General features: G+C 42.9%; 4 non-coding genes across 4 annotated transcripts; 3 read left to right on the top strand and 1 right to left on the bottom strand.

Moving 5' to 3' along the window:
• Positions 1-7,296: 7,296 nt before the first annotated feature.
• Positions 7,297-7,379, bottom strand: TRNAL-UAA (transfer RNA leucine (anticodon UAA)). Its single transcript has one exon. It is a non-coding gene; the product is annotated as a tRNA-Leu (tRNA).
• Positions 7,380-11,644: 4,265 nt separating this feature from the next.
• Positions 11,645-11,718, top strand: TRNAI-AAU (transfer RNA isoleucine (anticodon AAU)). Its single transcript has one exon. It is a non-coding gene; the product is annotated as a tRNA-Ile (tRNA).
• Positions 11,719-15,544: 3,826 nt separating this feature from the next.
• Positions 15,545-15,618, top strand: TRNAT-AGU (transfer RNA threonine (anticodon AGU)). The gene has a single exon. It is a non-coding gene; the product is annotated as a tRNA-Thr (tRNA).
• A 2,232-nt stretch (positions 15,619-17,850) lies between these two features.
• Positions 17,851-17,923, top strand: TRNAV-UAC (transfer RNA valine (anticodon UAC)). Its single transcript has one exon. It is a non-coding gene; the product is annotated as a tRNA-Val (tRNA).
• Positions 17,924-23,900: the final 5,977 nt, after the last annotated feature.

Genomic DNA, 23,900 nt, shown 5'->3' on the forward strand with positions numbered 1-23,900 from the left:
GAGCACCGACGAACTGATGCTTTTGAACTGTGGTGTTGGAGAAGACTCTTGAGAGTCCCTTGGACTGCAAGGAGATGCAACCAGTCAATCCCAAAGGAGATCAAGCCTGAATATTCATTGGAAGGACTGATACTGAAGCTGAAACTCCAATACTTCAGCCACCTGATGTGAAGAATTGACTCATTGGAACTGACCCTGATGCTGGGAAAGATTGAAGGCAGGAGGAGAAGTGGATGAGAGGATAAGATGGTTGGATGGCATCACCGATTCGATGGACATGAGTTTGAGCAAGCTTTGGGAGTTGTTGAAGGACAGGGAAGCCTGGCGTGCTGCAGTCAATGGGGTTGCAAAGAGTTGGGCACGATTGAGCGACTGACCTGAACTGAATTGTCTCTTTATAAGAGGGAAACAGCTGTCAATGGCCAAACCTGGAACACTTAGAACTACAAATAATATGGTTTGGGATTATAATCCAAACTGCAGTATAAAGTACATATTCATAAATCCATACTGATATAAATAAATGATTGAAAAATAAGTCAGTGAATATAGCAGAAGGGATACTTTTCCTTTAAGAAAGAATTCCAACCTAAGTAAGTAAATAATCCCCCGACCCACCCAAGACACATCCATGGAGCTTAATTCCCTCCCTTCTGGAATATGGGCCATGCTCAGTGACTAGCTTCTAAATAATCCAGTGTCAATGTTAGTTGCTCAGTCGTGTCCAACTGTTTGCGACCCCACGGAGTGTAGCTCGCCAGGCTCCTCTGCCCAAGAGATCCTCCAGGCAAGAATACTGGAGTGGGTTGCCGTTTCCTTCTCCAATAGTGCAGTACGAAGTAGGAAAATGTAGGCACTTCAAAAGGGAGAAAAATGGCAAATACTACCTTAAAAATGATCAAAGTTGACATCACCAATGGTAAGCCATGCTCCTATCATGTAACATCTGATATAAAGTGATGGGACAAGTGCTTTATCTCTTTGTTCTCTCCCAAAAGAACCTATAAGCTCAAGCTGTCACATGAAAAATATCAGACAAACCTAGATTGGAAGATAGTCAAGTATTCTATAAAAATACTTCATCCACACCAAGAAACAGTCACAGACCACGGGAGGCTGAATACAATGTAGGATCTTGGTGGGGGTAGGGAGTGGGGAGGAGTGGGGGGGTGGGGGAGTAGGGAGTGGAGTAGAAAGGACATTATGTAAGAACTGTCAGGGAATGTTTGATGGGAGGATTCCTACATGCTGTCTCTCATGAGTCCTTTGTCCCTCTTCAAGCGGAACGGCACGCTGCTCCCAGGGACTGAGGTCATTGTGTGAGGCAAGCATGAGTCTCTTTTAGTAAACATTCTCCTTAGGACAAAACAGCTTAATCTCCTTCCCCTTTCTTGAGATATGGATTGTCTCCTGACCTTGTGACTAACATTACCCCTTGTTCCCTTGGTAACGGTTGCTGTACATTTGGTTTTCCGATCTCTATCATTCCCGAAAGAAGTTTCTTGTACTGCAGCCTATATATACTCATAGAAAAATCATTAAAGCACCTTTGCTCCATCAGAGCTTAGGTCCCCGGGTCTTTTTTGTCTCTCTCTCTCTCTCTCCTTCTCTCTTTCACTTTCTTATCGTCGACTCCGTACCACCAGGTTCCGGTCCATTAAAGGACCCCAACAAAGAACAGGTGTGATACAGACAAAGTCAAGAGTTTAGTTATTAGCAAAATATCAACACTGGTTTCTTAGTTTTAACAAAGGTACCATGGTAATGTAAGAAGCTAATATTAAAGGAAACTGGGTAACGGGTATAAGGAAATTCTGTTGTCTTCGGAACTTTTTGAAAATCACTTCAAAATAAAGATTTAATTTTCAAAATTCTCACAGAAACCATGTCTTTTTGCCACCACTTAAATCAGCATCAACACAAATGCCTGGTTGAGAGTAGGTCTATGATAGATAGTTGTTAAAAGCTGAAGGAATGATGTCTTCTTTTGGTGAGGGACATGCAGAGATGTTAACATGGTGATATGTGCAAGATGGTATATTCTTGTCCTGCAGAATATTCTCCCAGAGTCCCACTCCCATACTGAAATGCAAACCAGACCAATAACATTCAACCTATAAAAGACATCTGAAAAGGAGCTATATGGTTTATGTTGAACTCGAAGCTCAGTGGGCTTCTCTCACAAAGTTTCAAACCACACCTGAAATGTTTTCTTTCCCGGCTTGACCCTAAAATATTTCCATTTGTGTCAATAAACATCTTAACCACTACTCTTTGTTACATCTTGCCTGGCAAAACTGAGGTTATCTATCACACAGTGGTCCCTCTATAAAATCCAAGTTTTTCAGACAGAACAATGGCCAGTGCAATGTTTTCTTGTGGAGCCTTCACAGAGCTCATACCTTTTTCAGGCAATATTAATCACTGCTTCTTTTTTGAACTTGAATAATTCAGATTACATTAATGCTGGGTATGTTTTTCCCTTTTATTTTTACTATTTTAACAAAGCTTTTAAAAGGATAGAAAGCAAAACACTGTGAGTGAAAATATTCTACAAGAGAAATATTCAAATTTTTAGTTTGGGGTGGGGTTGCAACCAAGGAAACTAGAGTGCCATTTTATTACACTTGAATGCCTAAGCTGGGAGTGGTGTAGTGGTCAGCATATACACTTTACACATGAAAGGACCATGGTTCAAAACTGAGTGGAAATAGCTCACTCTTCTGGTTTTTGTCACCTTACTGACAAGCATAAAACTTTCCTTTGTAGTCTACTGCCCTCATGAACGTTCACGACTTCAAAACAAAGATTTTCCAATGTATGCTCACAACTACAGACTTTTAAAGTACTTACTTCATTTTAATATTTCTTTAACTTCCTCTGACTCCAACTCCAACAAATTCACATGTGTGAATTTTATCTGGAGTATCTCCTTCCAGTCTGTGGCTAGTGTTTTTCTCTCCTAGTGGACTTCTGAGGTAAAAGGGGTTCAGTTTTTGTAAGGTACAGTGTAGCTTAGTCCTGTCTAACATATAGTTGCTCATCTCAAAGGCATGGAAGTATTTTGCTACATTTTCTTCAATAGGCTTTATTGTTTTCACTTTCACTCTTGGCCTACTGGCAATGACTTGAAATGCAAGCAACTGGCCTGTAAGCAATTGAGGTATCCCTACCACAATTTCAATTGAACTATTGTATGAATGCAATCAAACAAGAAGCTAAAATCAACAAATGAAAAGCAAAAGGGGATGTTTCCACATGTCTTCCATCTCTGGCATTTCTTTTCCTACCCAGAAATATTTTCAAAAACCTTCAATATAAAATTTGTGTGTGGAGAAGGTGGAAAGGAATGGAGGAGGAGATGGAAGCAATGAATCAGAAGTTTCCTGTTCCCAGAAACTACATGGAGATCTTGTGTCTGGTGGAGATCATTGTTTAACCTCACAGACCTTTCCTTTTTCTCCTAGTTCCCCCTTGTTGGAGTTTGTACCCCCATCAGTACTCTCAGGGAATTATTCTGCAGTCTGCCTGGATCAAAGTCTATCTGGTTTGCAATCTTTGGATATTTTGGCCTTAATCTATGATGTTACCATTTGAGAGTTTGCAATGAATGCTCCAGCAGTTACTGGAAACCACTATTGTTGTTTGTATAATCCACACAACCAGTCTTAATTCTTTTTTGCATCCTGGAATATTTACCACACAAGATGGTCAATAAATATTTGTGAATAGGTCAATGACACTCAATATCTTTTTTCTACTATTGTGAAAGTCAATAGAATGGAGTTGGACACTAAAGATGCTGATGGCTGCAGGAACTCCTAGAACCAGAAAGCAAAACTTTTATTCCTACTGTGTCTCCCCTGCACTCTCTGCCGACAAGAAAATAAATATTTAAAAGACCTGGGTCCCTTTTCAAAAAGCAGTCTAAAAGGCTGAATTTGGAGCTGAGAAGTGCATTAGAAAAAAACAAAACTGTTTTTCCTCCTGTGTGTCTTCTTCACTACTCACGCAGAACACTTTACTTCAGACACGTCTGGCCAGTTAATATGTGGGAGTATCCCACCACCACCAGCACCAAGTAATTCTGCAACACTAGCTGAGTATCCTACAGTTTAACTCAATGTGGACATTATTTTTCTGGAGATAGCATCAGATCCCACGCGTTACAAGATTAGTCCCTTTAGACCACTCCCATTTCAGATGCCAATGGAACATAGTAGGTCCTTTTGTCATCCAACACATAAATAGATGGTACATTTCAATAGATTGTTGTAAACAAAAGTCAAATAAATATGCTAAATTCAAACACAGACACACAGTAAGAAACATAGGGTGTCTTCAATAGACTAATAGACTCTATACAAACTGAGATCGAATTGCCAACATCCGCTGGATCATTGAAAAAGCAAAAGAGTTCCAGAAAAACATCTATTTCTGCTTTATTGACTATGCCAAAGCCTTTGACTGTGTGGATCACAATAAATTGTGGAAAATTCTTAAAGAGATGGGAATACCAGACCACCTGACCTGCCTCTTGAGAAATCTGTATGCAGGTCAGGAAGCAACATTTAGAACTGGACATGGAACAACAGAATGGTTCCGAATAGGAAAAGGAGTGCGTCAAGGCTGTATATTGTCACCTTACTTATTTAGCTTATATGCAGAGTAATCACGAGAAACGCTGGGCTGGAAGAAGCACAAGCTGGAATCAAGATTGCAGGGAGAAATATCAATAACCTCAGATATGCAGATGACACCACCCTTATGGCAGAAAGTGAAGAACTAAAGAGCCTCTTGATGAAAGTGAAAGAGGAGAGTGAAAAAGTTGGCTTAAAGCTCAACATTCAGAAAACTAAGATCATGGCATCTTGTCCCATCACTTCATGGGAAATAGATGGGGAAACAGTGGAAACAGTGGCTGGCTTTATTTTTCTGGGCTCCAAAATCACTGCAGATGGTGATTGCAGCCATGAAATTAAAAGATGCTTACTCCTTGGAAGGAAAGTTATGACCAACCTAGACAGCATATTATAAAGCAGAGACATTACTTTGTCAACAAAGGTCTGTCTAGTCAAGCCTATAGTTTTTCCAGTGGTCATGTATAGACATGAGAGTTGGACTATAAAGAAAGCTGAGCACAGAAGAATTCATGCTATTGAACTGTGGTATTGGAGAAGACTCTTGAGAGTCCCTTGGGCTGCAAGGAGGTCCAACCAGTCCATCCTAAAGGAGATGAGTCCTGGGTGTTCATTGGAAGGACTGATGTTGAAGCTGAAACTCCAATACTTTGGCCAACTGATGCAAAGAGCTGACTCACTGGAAAAGACCCTGATGCTGGGAAAGATTGAGGGCAGGAGGAGAAGGGGACGACAGAGGATGAGATGGTTGGATGGCATCACCGACTCAATGGACATGGGTTTGGATGGACTCTGGGAGTTGGTAATGGACAGGGAGGCCTGGCATGCTGCAGTTCATGGGGTTGCAAAGAGTCGGACATTACTGAGCGACTGAACTGAACTGAACTGACAGAAACTGAAAAAAGAAATGATAAACTTGAAGGTAGGTCTAGAAACTACCCAAGTTGAAACATCAAGGGGAAAAAAAAGAGCACTTAAGAGTTATTAATTAATATATTTGTAATCAGAATCTCAGAAGGTGAAAAGAAATAGAGAAAAGAGCAGAAAAAAAATTGGGAGAGTTAATGACTAAGTATTTTCCCAAGATAATGAAATACAGGTATTTTTCGCTTTTCAAAAGTTCACTTTGCTGCTACTTCATTTTAAGGAAAGACTTGCATTAGTATCTGTTTTGCAGGGAGCCATTGTAGAGGCTGAGCTCATCAGGAACAGTGAAGATGGAACTGCCAAGTTCCTCCCTTAGGAATTACAACTCAACATCTCAATGTCAAGGCACCACAGCTTTAAACTGTGTCTATAAGCATCTGTGCTTTATTTTCACTTATTTCGTGCATCTGTATGCAAGAAGGGTGCTAAGGTAATCACTTCTTCACACCAGTTCAACTTGTGAAATATTTCATAAGATCATTTCCACTTGTTTTTGGATGGTATCACCAACTCGATGGACATGAGTTTGAGCAACCTCCAGGAGTTGGTGAAGGACAGGGAAGCCTGGCGTGCTGCAGTCCATGGGGTTGCAAAGAGTCGGACACGATTGAGCAGCTGAACTGAACTGAACAACTTTCTGATAGTGGAGGAAACCTGTACGTCAAACTTCAGCTCCAAGGTCAGAGAATTCCAAGCTATATCTAGCCAGCTAGTTATGTATCCAAAACAGCAGACTTTTCATCAGACTGGGTTTGCCAGAAGATAGTGGGATAACATTTGAAAGTGATGAGAGGCTAATTTTGTAAAATCTGTAAACTCGGAATTCTCTACCAAGCAAAAAACATGTTCCAGAACTGAATAAGAAATAGAAGTCTTTCCTGACAAACAAAAACTGGAGCGAGTTTCTATCAGACCTGCAAAATAGATAATGTTATAAGCTGGGCTCAGGAAAAGGAAATACAAAGTAATGAATATCCACAGAAATGGATAAATAGAGGTACATATAAGGAATATTTTTCCCAATTTTAATCACTCTAAAAATGACTGACTGCATTAAGCAGAAATAGTAGTGACATAGTGTACAACTATAGCATACATGAATGCAAAACCTGTGGCAGCAATGACATGCACTATAGGAGGAAGTATATTATTGCAAGCTTCTTACATGGTACAGTAAGTAGCATAATATAATTTGAAGGTAGATTTTGATTAGGTGTAACTGTATATAGAAAACCCTAGGGAAATCACTAATGATTTGTTAAGGCATACAAATGATAAGGCAACGCTCTAGATATAATCACATCATGTAAAATGCTCACATATTTCAAAGACAGGAAGAAAGAGATAAAAGAAAGGAACAAAGGGGAAAAAACACATAGAAAACAACTAAAAAGATAGTGGATTTTTAAAATACAAGTGTATCATTTACATCATATCTAAATTAGCTAAATTCACCCATTATAGGCAGAGCCCGTCAAATTGGATAAAAAGAGTTCAGAGTCAACTATATGCTGGACTATTGTCCAATTTTGCACAAAAACTGTCATTTCCAGGTAAGATACATACTAAAGTAACTTGATCCCTGGGTGAGAAAGATACCCTGGAAAAGGAAATGGCAACCCACCCCGGAATTCTTGCCTGGGAAAGTCCAATGGACAGAGGAACCTGGCGGGCTACAGTCCATGTGGTTGCAAAAGTGTGGGACATGACTCAGCAACAAAAGCAGTTCTACCGGGAGTGGGGTTCGAACCCACGCAGACACATGTCCATTGGATCTTAAGTCCAACGCCTTAACCACTCGGCCATCCCGGTGGTGGGCCCCACCATCTGCATATCCTATATTACAGGCTTATAATTAATTAGACTTGCTAGTCCCTGGAAGACTATGAATAATTTTATAGGAGATTAGAGACCAAGTTTAAAAAAGAAAAATCCTTTTAATGTTTCTTGGAAAAAACCAATGAAACACACTAAGTCTAGTTAATATCCATCACCACATATGTTACAAATTTTCTTCTTGTGATGAAAACTTTTAGGATCTATTCTTTTAAGGACTTCCAAATATTCAATACAATATTGTTATTAATAACTATACTACCACAGTGTACCTTAGATCTATAACTTATTTTTTTTTTATTACTGGAAATTTGTACCTTTTGACCCCTTTCATTTCTTTAATACCTGTAACTTCCCTGATAGCTCAGTTGGTGAGGAATCTGCCCGTAATGTGGGAGACCTGGGTTTGATCCCTAGTTGGGAAGATCCCCTGGAGAAGGGAAAGGCTAACCACTCCAGTATGCTGGTCTGGATAATTTCATAGAATCACAAAGAGTCAGACATGACTGAGCAACTTTCACTATCACCTATTTCCTAACTCTGGCAAACATTTTTGTTATACGTTACTTGTATATTTAAACAAACAAATAATGTTTGCTTTATGCCAAAGTAAAATGTTGAGAACACATACTAATCACAAACTTAGGAAAAGACTGTTCTGTAGCAGTGGTAACAAGTAGCCACCAGACCTGAATTTAAACCAATTAATCTATCCATGATAATTGTTTTGTGAACATTTGCATAACCAACCACTGTCAAACCCTGCTTTCTGAAATGAACCAGCCAGGGATGCACCCACTTCAGTAAACATCCCTTTGGGTGCCATCCAAACAACAAGAGTCTCTCCAGAAGAACCATGCTTCCACAGAATATGTCAACCCACTGACCCTCTGAAAGTCTACCCTAAGCCCCTTCGCAGAAAATATCAGTCATCAGCTCTTTCAAAGGCATGGTGCTTACCAGCACTGCTCTTTCCTTAAATGAATGTAGGATTTCGATTTCAAGCAGTGAGCGGTGAAAATGCCCCTCTGTCAAATCTGAAATGCTGAAATTTCACTTTTTGCTGGGACTGTGTTTGCTGGGGGCAGGGGTGGAGGGGAAGAAAGGTAGTGTCACTGCTGAAGAATAAATGAAGTCAACATTTATTTCCAATTTGATGCCTGCGAGGTTATCTCCAATTTCTTAGATGACTGCAACAAAATTATTCAGTGAGTAAGTAACAAAAGGCTTGCACTGCCCCATATGGGGACTGAACCCACATCCTTGGTGTTATAACCACCATGCTCTAATCAACTAAGCTGACTAGCCAACTGGCAAAGAAACGTATTCACACAAAGGTAATACAAAGATTCAGATTTCTGTACCTGCTTAAAACTAAATAATACATCAACAAATTAGACAACAGAGAAAATAGATTCTCAGAAACATACAGTCTACCAGGACTGACTATTGATGAAAGAGAAAATCTGAAGAGCCCTATTACTAGGAGGAGATTGATCAGTAATCAGAAACCCCTCAACTAGCAAATGTGTAGGACCAGATGGCTCCACTAGTGAATTCCACCAAACATTTAAAGGAGAATTAAGACCCATCCTTCTCAGACTCATCCAAAAAGTCGAAGGGAGAGAATTCTTCCAAACATATTTTACCAGGCAAACATTGTCCTGATACCTAACAAAGAAAACGATGTCACTTCACACATTGAGGGATGGGGAATTCAGATAAAAAACAAAAAGCTCATCTTTCAACCTCATCTGTAGCCCAGGCTATGGCCCAGACCAACTCCTATTATGGTGGCCAGACCCCAGGAGCCACCCGAGTGCTGTTTGTTAATGGTGAGTGTGCCGTCAGAACTTGACTCCTTAGTGGCTCTCTGGCTGTGGCTCAACAAAACATCCTCTCCTTTCTTTCCAGGGGATGCAGACCCCTGGCATGTGCTAAGTGTAACACAGCCTTTGGGACCCTCTGAGCCACCCCTTCTTATCCCTAGTGCCTCACATTGCTTGGACATGGCATCTGAGAGACCCTCAGACTCCCCTAGCCTCCGCCTTGCACAACAGGTAAGACAGAAAAAGCTCGGAGTGATTTGCATTATCATTTGCATGCTAATTTGCATGTTCCTGCTCTCTACTAGTGCTGGAGCCTGAACTTTCCAAATTCTCCCCACCTCTCTACAGAAAATCTCCCAGCAGCTGCAGACCTGGCTTGGGCTGGCAAAGGAGAGCCAGGGTAGGGGTGCTGTCTGAACCCTACACCCTCACCAACACCAGTACGGCCACCTCAGTCCTGGATGAGAAGGCAGCTTGTTCTGAAAGAAGACACTCCCAGGAATTCACATTTAGCACCTATCCTGCATAAAACCATCCTGTGTCTGCAAACATCCTACTCCTGATTAAAAGTGCCTTGTTACAAAGAGTTATATAAATAGTGATTACTCTCAACGTTCTGTCATTTTTGTTCAGTCACAAAGCCGTGTCCGACTCTTTGGGACCCTGTGGACTGTAGCCTGCCAGGCTCCTCTGTCCATGGAATTCTCCAGACAAAAATACTGGAGTGGGGAGCTGTTCCCTTCTCCACAACTCAATGTGAATATCATTATTTTAAATGTCAAATGTGATATAAACATGGCTCTTCATGCTCATCTCCTCCCCTTGCAAATCAGCTTCAGGCTCAAATTTTGTTCAACTAGTGGACTGGGTGCCTTGCTGCATGTCTGTCTCTGGACTTCAGACCCTGACCTGTCTCTGCTTCTCACTGTTGCTCTCACTGGACCCTCCTCCCTCAGTCTCTTCCTGCCTAAACTGTCTCTGTCTCTACTGTCTCTCAACCTGCTCCTGTTTCTCTGAATATCTTCATTTCTGTCCTGTTTCTCTGAATATCTTCATTTCTGTCTCTCCCTGTGTCTTAGTCTGGTTCTCTTTCTTTCTCTGCGTCTCTGTCTCCGCCCTTGTCTCTCATTCAGTATCTTTCTACTTTCCTCCCCTCTTGCTTGCTCTGTCCTTACTTACCTCCATTGCTCTGTTTCTGTCTCTCATTTTTGGTCTCTGCGTCCGTTTAGTCACTTTCTTTCTCACTCTCTCTCTGCCTCTATTTCTCTCCCTTCAGACTTTCCCTGTCCTTTGCTATCTTCTCAATCTTGCTCTCTCCCTGAGGCTCAGTTTGTGTCTCTTAGGCTCTTCCTCATGGTCTCTACAGCTCTTCTTGTCACCTCATCCTTGTCTTTCTCTGTCTGTCTTTTAGTTTTCCCTCTTTTTCACTCACCAATCTTTTCCCATCGTCAAATGTCACTCTTGGGCAATTCCAGCTTCCAATCCAAGGGATTTAGGGTTCTGATCAAGCGTTCCTGCTGAGGACACCTCCAAGTTCTGAGAGACTGGACCCGGTCTCGTGGGGGCCCACTTAGCCTGCCTTAGCACTGCCAACAGTACCATGGTTCAACCCTCACCAGGACCAGGAGTTAGCAAGTCAAGTGGCCTGAGTGCCTCTGGGAAGCTGGGAAGTGGAGGGGAAGTGAAGACGAGCGGGGTGAGGGGAGGGATGGGCAGGAGTGTGGAAACAGAGGCATAAAGCCCACTCTGTGAGGGGTCACTCCCTGCCTTTCTTGACTCCAAACCCTGGGAAATAACACTGTTATCTCTTCTGTGAGGTCAGTCCTAGCCCATATCACAGGTGCCAGCCTGTAACACACGCTGCTATTGCACCAGAGCCGCACATGTTGAGGTCTAGCCTCAGTGTCTCCCATCATTTTGTAACGTGTGCACCGTGGTCTGACAGTCATGGGTGCTCGATTCCTGAGGAGAGATGAAAGAATGAGGTCTACCCTCCAATCTTCACTTACTCTTGATTTTCCTCCTGCTTTGCTGGATACACCTTCTCTTATTTGCAAACTTCTCCATTTATTATTTAATGGCTTTGGGTTTGGTCCTGGGCTACCTCGTCTCCTCTCAGAGCCTCCCTATCAATGTGGCCGTGGTGCCTGGCCTAGCTCTCAGGTAGGTATTTCTAGAATATCGATTACCTCAGTCCTCTGGAGATAGAGCTCATTCACGCCAAATACTAAGAATTCCTCTTTGTTTCCCCCTAATTCCACGATGGGGGAGAGGAAGAATGCGATTTCTTATGTCTTTGAATATTAGCTTGTGGTCATTCAGGTTCACTGTGTTCCTTTTCCAGCTCCCGGAGAGGCCATATTGATTCCTTTCCTTTTAATAGGATACACAGGACTCTGTCTCTTTGTCTCTGGCCGGTTAGCTCAGTTGGTTAGAGCGTGGTGCTAATAACGCCAAGGTCGCGGGTTCGATCCCCGTACGGGCCAGTCTTTATAGAGGCTAGTACTTTCTATACTTCCACACAGAATGTACCACTTCATTCCTTTTAGGTTCACCGCTATATCCCAATTCATAAAACTCTCGCTGAGAACTTTTAACTGGAATAGTACATCTTTCGTCATGTTTGACTCGCACTTGCAGGACGAAAGGAGAGCAATCGGTGACCCACAAGACATAGAGAGTCGCTTTGACACATTTTGATCCACAGGGTAACTGATTCCAGCAAAGAAACCGACCTTACTGGATTATTTTCCTCCAAAAATAGATATGAAACCATCTACACTTTCTGCATTTCCACACTTGGGTCTTAACTAGATCAGCAAAAGATGAAACAAGATTTTTCAAATCCTATGTGAAAAAACTCTACCAATACAAACACAACCGGAAAGAAACAGTTTTGTCAGCTGTCTATTTATGAGATGGAAAGAGCCATCAATGGCCAAACCTGAAACACTTTGAACAACAAAAACTATAGTTTGAGATAATGATCTGAACTAGGTATAAAATATGTATTCATGAGCCCATACTGTTATAAATTAGTGATTAAAGAAGTAAATCAATGAATACAGGAGAAGGGATGTATTTTTCTTACTGATGCATTCCAACTAAGGTAAGACACTCCACCCACCCACCAGGAGATGGAGCTTTAACCTCTCCCTTCTGGAATATGGGCCATCCTGACTGACTAGCTTCTAAATATCCAGGAAGAAGTAGGAAAACATAGGAAGAAACTTCACAAGGGAGAAAAACGGCACACACTACTTTAAAAATGATCAAGGTTGAACAGTGTGGAGATATCTTAAAAAACTGGAAATGAACTGCCATATGACCCAGCAATACCACTGCTAGGCATACACATCGAGGAAACCAGATCTGAAAGAGACACATGCACCCTATTGTTCATCGCAGCCCTGTTTATAATTGGCAGGACATGGAAGCAACTTAGATGCCCATCAGCAGATGAATGGATAAGGAAGCTGTGGTACATATATACCATGGAATATTACTCAGCCATTAAAAAGAATTTATTTGAATCAGTTCTAATGAGATGGATGAAACTGGAGCCCATTATACAGAGTGAAGTAAGCCAGAAAGATAAAGACCATGACAGTATACTAACACATATATATGGAATTTAGAAAGATGGTAATGATAACCCTATATGCAAAACAGAAAAAGAGACACAGATGTACAGAACAGATTTTTGGACTCTGTGGGAGAAGGCGAGGGTGGGATGTTTTGAGAGAACAGCATCGAAACATGTATATTATCTAGGGTGAAACAGATCACCAGCCCAGGTTGGGTGCATGAGACAAGTGCTGGTGCACTGGGAAGACCCAGAGGGATCGGGTAGAGAGGGAGGTGGGAGGGGGGATCGGGATGGGGAATACATGTAAATCCATGGCTGATTCATGTCAATATACGACAAAAACCACTACAATATTGTAAAGTAATTAGCCTCCAACTAATAAAAATAAATGAAAAAAAAATGATCAAGGTTGGCATCACTAATGATAAGCTATCCTCCTATCAAGTAACATCTGATAGGAAGTGATGGGACAAGTACTTCATCTCTATGGTCTCATCCAGAAACCTGTAGCCACAGGCCTTGACATGAAAACTATCAGACAAACCTAGACCAGAAGATAGTCATAAAAATACTGGATAAAAATAATTAATCAACACCAAGAAACAATCACAGACCAGAGGAGGCTGAATGCAATGTAGGATCCCATAGGTCGGGGGGAAGACATTAGTGTAAGAACAGATGTGACACACACAAATACATGAGTTTTGTTATAATTAAAGTATCAATGTCGGTTTCTTGGCTTTAATAAAGGTACCGTGGTAACCTGAGAAGCGAATTAAAGGAAACTCTGAAATGGGTATAAAGAAACTCTATTATTTTTGCAACTTTTCTAAATATACTCCACAATGAAAATCTATGTTTCAAAATTCGCAAAGGAAACGTGTCTGTTTCCCACCACTTAAATCAGAGTTGAGACAAATTCCCGGTGGGCAGTAGGTCCATGACAGGCAGTTCTTAAAAGCTGAAGGAATGTGATTGATGTCTTCTTTGGTGAAGGACATGCAGAGACATTTACATGGTGATCTATGCAAGATGGTACATGCCCAGATTATTCTCCTAGAGTCCCATTCCCACACTGAAATGCAAATCAGACCAATGACATTCGTCTTCAGCCTGTAAAAGACATCCGAAATGGAGTAATATGGTGTGTGTTGAAATTGAAGTTTGGTGAGTTCTCTCACAAAGTTTCAAATAACACCTGAAGTGTTTTCTTCCCTAGCTTGGCCCTAAGATATTTCCATTTGTGTCAATAAACATCTTAACCACCGCTCTTTGTGACATCTTGCCCATTATAAAGGGCAAGACCATCTTGCCCTGTGTTCCCATGACAAAATCCAAGATTTTCAGAAGGAACAATGACCAGTTCACTGTTCTTCGTGGGGTCCTCACAGAGATCGCACTTTGCCCAGGCTATATTACTCACCCCTTCTCTTTTGAAGTCACAGATTGAAGGTTACTTTAATGTTGGGTGGGTTTGTTTTCTTGTGTGTGTTTTTCTTTTTATTCTTATTTGTGTGTGTGCACTCAAGTGCTTAACAGCAGGTGGTTCCTAACTTAACTTAGTTTTCCCATTAATTCACAAAATACTTGATAAAGTACAATAGGAGAGGTGAATCACATTGGACAGAAAAATTTAAATCCTATAGCAGTATGTGATTGCAATGAAGGAGTTCTTCAAATAGAAATAAATGGAAAATGTGACCTACCTTTACAGAAGTACTCGAGATGCTACAGTTGTTGGGAAAGAAACACAAAAGTCTCTTATTATAAGAGATATGGGCAGCTTCCTGACACTATTCACTAGCACCTGTGGAAGCAATATTGTCTATGCGCCTAGATATAGAACGCTTGTAGCAGCCTTATGGATTGAGGCTAGAAATCATCTACACTACCTGCCAGCACTGTTCACAGAATTTGAGTAAATAAAAATAACAAATAGAGGTTTTACATTTTCTCAAAGTCACAAGTATAATGACAGATTTGGAACAAAGAATCAATGGAGTCTGACATCAGAGTTTGAGCTCTAAAGTATCATTGCATACTGCCTCATGCTCAGAGGAGAGGACTATTTTCTGATATTTATGCATTAAGTGTCTATTTTAGGAACTGTCTATTTTAGGAACTCAGACATGTCAAGAACTTTATGACATTTTTAATGTCAGACATGTTTACCAAAGTTTTCATTGTCTGTATTTCTGTGTCAATCATTCTTGCATGTTTACATTTGCTGAATTCTTACTTTCCTTTTCCCTTTTGCATGCCTTTACCGTCCACATTGCTCTAAAATAAATATGAACAGGCATACTCCTCTCTTGTAACATACTACTGTTTGACAGTGAGCGTAGCAAAAGATGTGGTGAAACCCTTTCAAGCGCTCCATTTCATGTTATGTTTCAAGACTGATGAGCACCATCATCTTCCTTTTACAGATTCGAACGGGAGAAGTATTAGTATCTCCCATAGGAAGGTGCAAAAGTCAAACAATTTGGCTACTGATTTCAAGGGTTCAGAGGTTCAGAAGGTTTTTCTTGTCTTGGCTCAGCATGTAAACTTCTGTGCATATTTCAGACAAGAGAAGGTAAAAGAGTTGGTAGAAATCTTGAGAAATAGGAAATAGTCCTGAGATTGTCATGTTGATCTCAAGTTCTTGAGAAATGCATTGGTGAGCCAGGAAAGTGAGACCTCCTTCAAATAATATTAGGAACCAACAGTCTACTGTAGCTGGCTCTGTGGCTTAGTTGGTGAAAGCGCCTGTCTAGTAAACAGGAGATCCTGGGTTCAAATCCCAGCGGGGCCTCAGACAACACTGTTTTAAATACAGCAAAACAGTTAAACAGTGGAATTTGTTTACCTCCCATCAAGCCCCTGAGTACTTTGGAGTACTATGAATTCTCTCCTGGTAGCCATAAAAAGGTGGTTCTCAGACATCTTGAGATGAGAATTAGAAATGCCTCTTGGTCTTTCCTTCGCGTTTTAGATCAGGTCTCAGAAGTTGCCAGCTTGGTTTTGTGGGATCTCTTTGATTATGTTTGCCTCTGAGAACTTTTACCACAATGGAGACATTTGTTTTTCTTCATGGAATCATTGAATTGTCCTGTCCCCCTCCACAGCCATCCCCCTCCCCTGCCAACTCCCACCACCCCAATTTGGCACCGACTTTACTAGTGCCTGACAGTCGCACTTCTCAAAATTTTATGAGCATATGAATGACCTGGTGAGATCCATTATAATGAGGGTTTTAAATGACTGCATCTGCAACAGGGGCCTGAAAGGCAGCATTTCTGCAACCTCAGACTCTACACTACTGTTCCATGGATGATACTTCATGAAGCAAGGCTAGGGACTGACTGGTCTAATTCAGTGGCTGTGTTTTCAAGTTCTGCACTTTCATATGTTGCAGCTGTCTTCCCGAATCACTAATGAATCCAGCATTGTTTTTACTCACTTGTCCTTATTGAATGAAATGAAATCAAAAGAAATAAAAGAAGAGGAAAGACGTTCTGATATAAATTACGGTAGTTTAAATCAAGTTGTGTTATAACTGTTTCCTCTTTTCGATGTGAAATGGACTCTTGACGATACTGGAATATTTGGAAGGAGAAGATCTAAGGTTATATCTATAAGAGGATATAAAATAGTCAATGACAAAATACACAAAATAATATTCTTTTTTTATTTTTTTAAGGTGTGGGCAAACTGACTTTTTAAAGCATTCTTTCTTTATGAACTTCAGCAGTTTAAAAAGTACATTTTGATCTGAAAAGCCTTTGTGCATTCACTGGTCACATAACTCAAAGGGCCCTTTGCCACCAGTTGCTTACATAAGTTTTCAGGACATCTGGTAGGGTCAGGATTGGGTACATTGTGGGGCTACTCCTTACTGGCTTTATAATAAACTTCTGATCAAATTATGGGAAACTAAATCCCAAACTTGCTGTTTGGGAAATATTGTCTCTCTACTCCGTTTCCTGCAACGCTGTGACCAATCCTAGTTTCCGTTTTGCTGAGAGCAGGAGCTTTCAACGCTGCGATTTGTGAAAGATGCCAATGCAGAGCTGATGCAGAGAAACCAGGAATTTCTCACATGGAATTTAGTGAAAGACTGCAGTTTCTCTGCTGAGCCCCTTCCTGGTCCTCGAGGGAAGTGATGGGAAGAAGGAAAATACAATGAGGAACGTCAAATGAAATGAAGAGAAAAACAAAGGCGAGGCAAGGTGGACATCTGTTGAACAGATTCAGACCGCTCAAAGCACAGTCGTTCCAGGACAGTGTGAGTGACGCTGGGTAATAAGTTGACTGATGACTCCCACCTCGACATATTCGGGCGCAAAGTCCAGTCCCTTGAATTCCCAAACACTACTCCTGGCGCTCCTTTCTGAGAGTCAAGTGAGCACAGGCCATCCCATCCCGGTTCAGCAGTCTGCTCCAGACGAGCTAGGCCCTCGGAAGTTCGGTGGTCTTCAGGACCCTGTGCGATGTGTTCTGGCTCCAACGATGAGGAAGAGAGGTGGAAATCAAAGGCACAGGACAGTATCAGGTAGTTGCTCGCAATCAAATGCCCTTGGAACCCGAGGACACCCTGCCTGATGTTTGGGAAAGTGGTTGGACTCTGCTCCTCCTAGCTCAGGCGGTAAAGAATCTGCCTGCAATGCGGGAGACCCGGCTTTGATCTCTGGGTCGGGAATATCCCCACTCCAGTGGGCTGTCACCAGATGTCCAGCCTGGAGAATCCCATGGACAGAGGAGCCTGGCAGGCTACAGTCCATGGGGTAAGAGTCGGACACGACTTAGCGACTAAACCACCCCCACCACTGAGTTAGGTTTGGTTATGAGCCGTAGAGTTTCGATATTATTCTTTTAGCAGAAGTTTTTGAAACGATGGAAAGCAAGGCACCGCGAGTGAAAACACTCTGCAAGAGAAAGATTCAAAATTGCTAGATTGGGGGCGTGGCGGGCTGGGAAGTGGGGAGCAACCAAGGGACCGACTGTTCTGTTTTATGGGATTTGTAATGGCTCTCGTGGGCGTGGCGTTTCCGTGGTGTAGTGGTTAGCACGTTCGCCTTACACGCGAAAGATCCCCGGTTCGAAACCGGGCGGAAACAGCGCGACCCTCCGGCTTTTGCTCTCTCCTAGATAGCCTTTGGATTTTGTTGCCCTGTCCAAGGTTCCCCATTCCAACGTATCCTCAGAGCACCCGTGCTCTCACCGACGGCCTTTTAAAATACTTACTCTATTTCAACATTTCTTGACGTTTCTCTCACTCCAACAGCTTTACAATGTGTCGATTATAATGTTCCCTCCTAGTGCAATTTTGAGGAAAAAGGGGTTCAGTTTTTGTGAGGTACGGGGATAGCTTAGTGCTTATTATGTCCTGAACTCTTAGTGCTCCTTCTGGTCTAACAAAGGGTGGCTCATCTCAAATACGTGGAAGTATTTCGCTACATTTTCTTCACCAAGCTTTATTGTTTTCGCTTTCACTGGTAGCCTATGGGCAAATGATTTGAAATGCAAGCAACTGGACCCAAGCAACTGAGGTAGGCCTACAGCAGTACAAGTAAATCAATGAAAGAATGCAATCAGTCAAACAAGAAGCTAAAACCAACAGACCAAAAAATGGGGCAGGTTTCCAAATGTCTTCCATCTCTGGCAATTCCCACCCCCCGCCCCCGTTCCCTTACCAGAAATATTTTCAAAAACCTTCGACATAAAATCTGTGTGTGCAGAAGGTGGAAAGGAATGGAGGAGGGGTTGGAAGCAGTGAATCGGAAGTTTCCTGTCCCCAGAAACTACACGGAGATCTTGTGTCGGGTGGAGACCGTCGCTTAATCTCACTGTCCTTTCCTTTTCCTCCCAATTCCCCGGCTCCGCCTGCGGATCCCCACCAGTGCCCTCAGGGAAGTATTCCGTAGTCCGCCTGGATCCGAATCTCTGCTCAAAACCTTCCACCACGCGGTCGAAGCCGACTTTTCCGGGAGCCCAGGCAGCGCGCGGTCGTCTGCAGCCGGACCCAACTACCCACCCACCGAGGCTTGCCTGGGAGGACCGGTCACATCCCGCCGCGGGTTGTCCTTCCGTCGCGCAGACCCGTCGCTTCCCCGGGTTCAAAGGACGGTTCCATTTAGGCACAGACGGTCCCGGCTGCGATCGGAATGGAGTGGAGGGGCGTTTGTCTGCGTGTGTGTTTCGAGACAAGGCTGTGGGACAGACAGACACGGAACGGGGCTTGGGGGCCCTCGCAGGCAGGGTATCTGGGCCAGCAGCGGCTCTTCTCGGACGGTTCGGGGACTCGGCAACGAGATCGACAGGAAGCGCGCGACGGGCAGGCGGAGAAGGTCCGCGTCGCCCCCGGGAAACCAGAACGATTCCCGGAGTCAGGACCATGAACAGCGCTCTCTGGATTGGCCCGGCTGTGTGAGGGATTTCTCAGAAGTGAGACAGGATGGGGCAAATGCTTTAATGGTATACTGAGTCGGAGCCGCGTGTGTTTTAGGCACAGACTTTTTAAATTTAAAAACCACAGAAAATACCGCACACGGTATTTCCGTTGTGGCTGCTGTTCAGTCGCTAAGTCGTGTCCCACTCTTTGGGACCCCACGGATTGCAGCAGCATGCCAGGTTTCCCTGTCCTTCACCATCTGCCAGAGTTTGCTCAAATTCATGTCCGCTGTGTCGATGATGCCGTCCAACCATCTCATCTTCTGTCGCCCGGTTCTGTCGCCCCTTTCTCCTCCTGCCCTCAATCTTTCCCAGCATCAGGGTCTTTTCCAGTGCGTCGGCTCTTCACGTCAGGTGGCCAAAACATTCGAGCTTCAGCTTCAGCATCAGTCCTTCCAATGAATACTCAAGGTTGATTTCCTTTAGGATTGACTGGTTTGCTCTCCTTGCAGTCCAAGGGACCCTCAAGAAGCTTCTCCAGCACCACAGTTCCAAAGCTCAGCCCTCTTTATGGTGCAAATCTCTCATCCCTAAAAGACTACTGGAAAAACCATAGCTTTCACCAGAGGGATCTTCGTTGGCAAAATGCTGTCTCTGCCTTTTAATGCATTGTCTAGGTATCTCATAGCTTTTCTTCCAAGGAGCAAGCGTCTTTTAATTTTGTGTCTGCAGTCATCATCCACAGTGATTTTGGAGCCCAAGAAAATAAAATCTGTATTTCTACTTGATGGTTCTGAAAGAAATGGTCACATGTTGAGGTATGGGGAAGTCATTCTAGCTTACATATGCTCATGCCTAATGAAAGGTAAAAAATAGTCTGTTTTAAAGGTAAAGCTTAAATGCTTTTCTCCCTGAGAGGTGAACACTAGTAGTATTTCCCAGGTACCTGGGCCAGACTGATCTGATGTGTACTGGCTGATCTGCCTTTTTTTGAAACCTTTAAGGAATGTGCCATTTCACTTTTGATGCTTTTTCTTCTAACAAGGAATCAGTTCAGTTCACTTGCTCCGTCGAGTCCAACTCTTTGCCACCCCGTGAACTGCAGCACGTCAGGCTTCCCTGTGCATCACCAACTCCCGGAGCTTGCCCAAAGTCATGTCCATCGAGTCGGTTATGCCATCCAACCACCTCATCCTCTGTCATCCCCTTTGCCTCCTGCCTTCAAATGTACCCAGCATCAGGTTCTTTTCCAATAAGTCAGCTTTGCACATCAAGTGGCCATAATATTGGAGCTTCAGCATCAGTCCTTCCAATGAATGTTCAGGATTGATTTCCTTTAGGATAGACTGGTTGGAACTTCTTGGAGTCCAAAGGACTCTCTCTCAAGAGTCTTCTCCAACACCACAGTTCCAAAGCATCAATTCATTGGTGCCCAACTTTCTTAATAGTCCACCTCTCACATCCATACATGACTACTGGAAAAATCACAGCTTTGACTAGACGGACCTTTGTCAGCAAATTAATGTCTCTGCTTTTAAATATGCTGTTTATGCTGGTCATAGCTTTTCTTCCAAGGAGCAAGCATCTTTTTATTACATGGCTGCAGTCAGCAACCCATCTGCAGTGATTTTGGAGACTCCCCAAAACAGTGAGAGTGAGTCCCCTCTCACTGTTTCCATTGTTACCCAACTATTTGCCAAGAAGAGATGGGACTGGATGCCCTGATCTTAGTTTTTTGAATGTTGAGGTTTAAGCCAAATTTTTCACTCTCCTCTTTCACTCTCATCAAGAGACTCTTTAGTTCTTCTTCACTTTCTACCATAAGGGTGGTGTCACCTGCATATCTGATGTTATTGACGTTTCCGCCGGCAGTCCTGATTCCAGCTTGTGCTTCATCCAGCTCAGCATTTCTTATGATGTACTCTGCGTAGACCATAAATAAGCAAGGTGACAATACACAACCTTGATGTATTCTTTTCCCGATTTGGAACCACTCTGTTGTTCCATGTCCAGTTTTAACTGTTGCTTCGTGACCTGCATACAGTTTCTCAGGAGGCAGGTCCAGTGGTCTGGTATTCCCATCTCTTGAAGAATTTTCCACAGTTTCTTGTGATCCACACAGTCCAAGGCTTTGACGTAATCAATAAAGCAGAAGTAGATGTTTTTCTCGAATTCTGTTTCTTTTTCGATGACCCAACAGATATTGACAATTTGACCTCTGGTTCCTCTGCCTTTTCTAAATCCAGCTTGAACATCTGGAAGTTCAAAGTTCACATCCTGTTGAAGCCTAGCTTGGAGAATTTTGAGCATTATGTTGCTAGCGTGTGAGATGAATGCAACTGTGCGGTAGTTTGAATGTTCTTTGGCATTGCCTTTCTTTGGGACTGGAATGAAAACTACCTTTTCCAGTCCTGGGGCCTCAGCTGAGATTTCCACATTTGCTGGCCTATTGGGTGCAGCACTTTCACAGCATCATCTTTTAGGATTTGAAATCGCTCAGTTGGAATTCCATCACCTCCGCTAGCTTTGTTCATAGTGATGCTTCCTCAGCCCCACCTGACTTCCCATTCCAGGATGTCTGGTTCTAGGTGAGTGATCACACCATTGTGGTTATCTGGCTCATGAAGATATCTTTTGTATAGTTCTTCTGTGCATTCTTGCCACCTCTTCTTAATATCTTCTGTTTATGTTAGGTCCATACCATTTCTGTCCTGTATTGTGCCCATCTTTGCATGAAATGTTCTCTTGGTATCTCTAATTTTCTTGATGCGATCTCTAGTCTTTCCCATTCTATTGTTTTCTTCTATTTCTTTGCATTGATCACTGAGGAAGGGTTTCTTATCTCTCCTTGCTATTCTTTGGAGCTCTGCATTCAAGTGGGTATATCTTTCCTTTTCTCCTTTGCCTTTCAGTTCTCTTCTTTCCTCAGCTATTTGTAAGGGCTCCTCAGATAACCATTCTGCCTTTGTGCATTTCTTTTTCTTGGGGATGGTCTCGATCACTGCCTCCCGCCCAATGTCACGAACCTCCATTCTTGACATTGAACCTTGTCAAGAACCTCTAGTTCTTCAGGCACTCTGTTGATCAGATTCTAATCCCTTGAATCTATTTGTCACTTCCATTGTATAATCATAAGGGATATGATTGAGGTCATACCTGAATGGCCTAACGAGTTTCCTTACTTTCTTCAATTTAAGTCTGAATAGTGCAATAAGGAGTTCATGATCTGAGCCACAGTCAGCTCCCAATCTTGTGTTTGCCGACTGTATAGAGCTTCTCCACCTTCGGCTGCAAAGACTATAGTCAACCTAAATAAATACATATAATCAATCTATACAAGTAGACAAGGTATGAAACTGCTGAACACCGTGTTTCTCCGGAGCTGGTCTTCAGAATTAGCGAGAGACACTCACACGGGGCTATCGTCCTTGGTTTGACTTGATTCACACTTTTTCCTCTCTTCCCGGTATAGACTGCTTGTTGATTATTTCCCTTGACACCTGAGTACAGACTGCAAAACGGGGGCTCCCGCGTTCAGGGAAGTGATACCTCCATGTCTGAACTCCCATTGCCTCTGCGCCGGTGCAGCTCAGTACTTGGGGGTGGCAGATCCCTGAAATTCCAAGTGAGGGAGTCGGGCAGGTTGGCCGGGCTGTCCACGGGGACCAAGGCTGTTGCCCGCTGTGGGCTAAAGGGGGCTGCATGGTTTGAATGCCTGGGAGTTTTCTCCGCTATTTGGGGGAACTTTAGCTGAGTTTTACTCAGATTAGATGAGACTAGATCTCAGATTCTGTGAACGTTGAGAGGACAAATGGATGAAAGGCAGAAAGCGGTGTTTCTGAAAGGGTCGCCTACCACCTGAACATCTGAGACCTGTTTCATGACATGACCCTAAAGCTTATGCCCTGAAATCCTCTCCATGGCCTCTCCTATGTCTCCAGCTTCATTTCACACTTCACTGCCCCCCTCTCTGCCCACCACCCTGTCCTCTTATTTCCCAGAGATTTGTGAATATGCTATTTGTTTCACCTCTGTTCCTGGTTACTATCTCCTCAACCTCGAAACTTGCCCTCCATCATCACTCCTTCAGATCAAACTTCCCCAAAGCTTTCTGCATGAATCTTCACATTTCTGTCAGCTTCTGTACACCTGTCTTTTATTGCAAAGGCCAGTTAGGCAAAAATGGCAATGCTGGGCTGAGAGAGCGTTGCACTCTGGATTCCAAGTGTGTGCCATCAAGAGCATTACTGTGCCCTGTCTCTCTCAACACCCCAAATCCTTCTCTCAAGGCCCTTGTATATTTAGAGGTGTTCCTTATGCCCAGCTTGAAAACGAAAAGCAGCATATAACCACAGGGTCTAAAGAGAGCATGTCTGTCTGTTTCAATTTTATGTGGTATTCAATCATTTCTTGAATCCCAGCAGTCTCTGCCTAATGTGATTTCTGCACCTTTGAGTATACCTTTCCTGCCTTCTTGCCTCTTTTTGCCTTTACCATTGACTTCTGCATGCTTTTATCGGATGCATGATTTATCATGGAATTTGGCCATGATTCTCCCTCTTAGGGAGTATTAATTACTCTTTTAACGCTAAGAGAAGAATGTGATTCTTATGGCCAAATGCACTTCCAGACCAAAAAGATGTACTTTATTGTCTAACACTTAGTTAAAGAGAATACTGGGCAGTCAGTAACCATCCGCAGACA

This window comes from Muntiacus reevesi, chromosome 20 (genome assembly GCF_963930625.1).
Source record: "Muntiacus reevesi chromosome 20, mMunRee1.1, whole genome shotgun sequence".
Taxonomy (NCBI): Eukaryota; Metazoa; Chordata; class Mammalia; order Artiodactyla; family Cervidae; genus Muntiacus; species Muntiacus reevesi.